This window comes from Hipposideros armiger, unplaced genomic scaffold (genome assembly GCF_001890085.2).
Source record: "Hipposideros armiger isolate ML-2016 unplaced genomic scaffold, ASM189008v1 scaffold_1802, whole genome shotgun sequence".
In the NCBI taxonomy this organism is placed as follows: domain Eukaryota; kingdom Metazoa; phylum Chordata; class Mammalia; order Chiroptera; family Hipposideridae; genus Hipposideros; species Hipposideros armiger.
The window spans coordinates 86896-89486 of record NW_017733152.1 but is presented as its reverse complement, the minus strand read 5'-3'; the positions used below and the strand labels follow the sequence as shown (position 1 = coordinate 89486).

General features: G+C 41.1%; 1 long non-coding RNA gene across 1 annotated transcript in view; it reads right to left on the bottom strand.

The window, feature by feature from the left end:
- Positions 1–2521: 2521 nt before the first annotated feature.
- The window catches only part of LOC109378211 (uncharacterized), a 7176-nt gene continuing 7106 nt past the window's right edge, over positions 2522–2591 (bottom strand). The window contains exon 4 of the long non-coding RNA XR_002122966.1: positions 2522–2566. This is a non-coding gene — a long non-coding RNA (uncharacterized LOC109378211). The remainder of the gene's footprint in view (positions 2567–2591) is intronic.

Genomic DNA, 2591 nt, shown 5'->3' with positions numbered 1-2591 from the left:
TTACCTTGTTTCCAAACTTTTGCTTGAGGTACCAGGAAATGGTTTTATTTTTGTTGTGCTTAGAGTCCTGAGGGCTTTGGGAATCTGTTGGTTGATGTATTTCCTTAGTTTTGGAAAATTCACATTATCTTTTTGAATATTTCTTCTGTTCCTGTTTCTATATCTCTTTCCCTTTCTCTCTCTCCTCTTTTTCTAACATGTTAGAAAAGTTTAACATGTCTCAAATATCTCAAACTTTTATCTATATTTTACATTCATTTTTCTCTTTGTGTTGCAGTTTGGACATTTTTAACTAACGTCTCTTCCAGTTCCTAATACTCTCTCCTGCTGTGTCCAAATCGCTGTTAAACCTATCTATTGTGTTCTTAATTTCAGATATTATATTTCCCAGTTGTAGAATGCCTATTTTACCCCATTTTTATAGACATAAATTCTGTATTGAAGTTCTCAGTTTACCTTTTCCTTTAATGTCTTAAACATATTAATCACTTATTTTAAAGTCCTTGTCTGCTAATTCAATTTTCTAGATCTTCTTTATCTGGTTTTATTTTCTCCCAATTTGGTTATATTTTCTTGCTTCTTTCCAAATCCAGTAATTTTTTTTATTGTATGCCATACATTGTATATAAAACATTCAGATGATATGATCTTCCAAAGAGAGGGTCCCCTTTCCTGGCAGGCAGATTGGTTTGAGGTGATCACATCCTCAGTCTATGAGGGATTGAGCTGGGTTACAGTCTTCATGAGACTTTCTCTACTTCTGCTCTTGCCTCTGCTCCTTGGCAGTGGCGCTTTGGGCTTCTGATTGACAGCCTAGTGGATCTTTGTTTCCTGAGCCCTGAGAGATCGTGGGAGATCCTGGTCTATCCTTCAGAAATCCTGTGCTCAACAACCTAGCCTCCTTCCCCAAACAGCTTCAGAATGGACACAATGTCTTAGGATGGACACAATGGACACAATGACTATATGCTTGATACCGGCTTCTTCTTCTGATAAGTATTTTTTATATAAATATCATCAGGTCCAGAGACATTTCATTTTGTACTTTGGAAATTTTGGGCCTACCTCCCCAGTCTCACATGCAGCCCCAGAAACCAACAAATGGCTCTTGGGAAAATCTGGGTCTGCATTTGAGGACCTCAACTTTCTGAGTATTAGCCCCCCATAAGCATTAAAGCTTCGTGGGTGTCTCTCTTCCCTGGCAGTGGTCTTTCATCTGGGTCAAGATGGATCTTCAGCCCAGAGCATCTCAGAATGGTTTGTCTTCAGCCCCACCCCCAGGAGTTTTAGTTTACTCATTCCTAGTTGTTTTAACAGCTGTACCTTATGCCTTTAAAAATATGATTTAAAAAATATATCCACCCAGTAGTTATTGTAATGAAAGCATTGGCCTGCCATGACCTACTTGGCCACTACCATTGGGTTGTAAGCTCTAAATAACTGATGATTTAATAAAATGGAAAATAAATATGAAGTGGATCAAATAGCCAAACAATCCAATTTAAAAAATGGGCAGAGGACCTGAGTGGACATTTCTCCAAAGAGGACGTACAGATGGCCAACAGATACATGAAATGATGTTCAACATCACTAAATTATCAGGGAAATGAAAATTAAAACCACAGTGGTTTATCACCTCATACCTCTCAGAATGGCTATCATTGATAAATCAACATATAACAAGTGTCGGCAAGGATGTGAAAAAAAGGGAACCCTTGTGCACCGTTGGTGGGATTGTAAATTAGTGCAGCCACTATGGAGAGCTCAGTGAGAGCTCCTCTCCCACCCCATTCCAAACCATGCTTCAGGAACTGGCACCCATGATTCCTGTGCCAACACCCCTTTCTCCTGGTCCATATTCTTTTAAAACTATGGAGCACTTCACAAATTTGCATGTCTTCCTTGCACAGTGGCCATACTAGTCTTCTCTGTATCATTCCAATTTTAGTATATGTGCTGCCTTCGGCCTGTATTTGGTCTATATTCTTGAGGATGGTGTATACTGCTGATGTATATACCTCTAGCCCGAAGATCAAAAGAGTAGGAATAAAGATCCTAGTGGACATGACAATTTGTCCATTTATGTGCATCAGAGGGCCCTCACAGTGCAAGAACAGGGCACCTATTTGAGAAAGGTTGGGTCTTAGGCCAAGGACTTCCATATCTATTTTACCTGACTGTTAGAAGATATAGTAAGATAATAAATGACCAAGCACAATACAAACCTCAGTTTGTTTTTTTGGTTTTTTTTTTTATAGGTTTTATTGGGGAATTGGGGGATGTGAACAGGATTGGGGAAATCGGGGAAGGGAAACAGACAAGTTGCTGTTCTTTTGTTCTTCAGTACAGTTGTGGAAAACGTCACTTCACTGGCCCATGTTGGTATTATCATTGCGCTCTTCCCGGGTGAGGCAGTCGCTCGCCGGCCATTGGACGGCTGCTCATGGTGGCTCACAGCTGCTCATGCTGGCTGCCAGCCGCTCACGGTAGCTCATGGCAGCCTACGCTGTGGCCGGGGACTCAACGGCAGCTCAGCTCCTGGTCGAGCTGTTGTTCACCATCTTAGCTATAGAGGGCACAGCATCACGGGC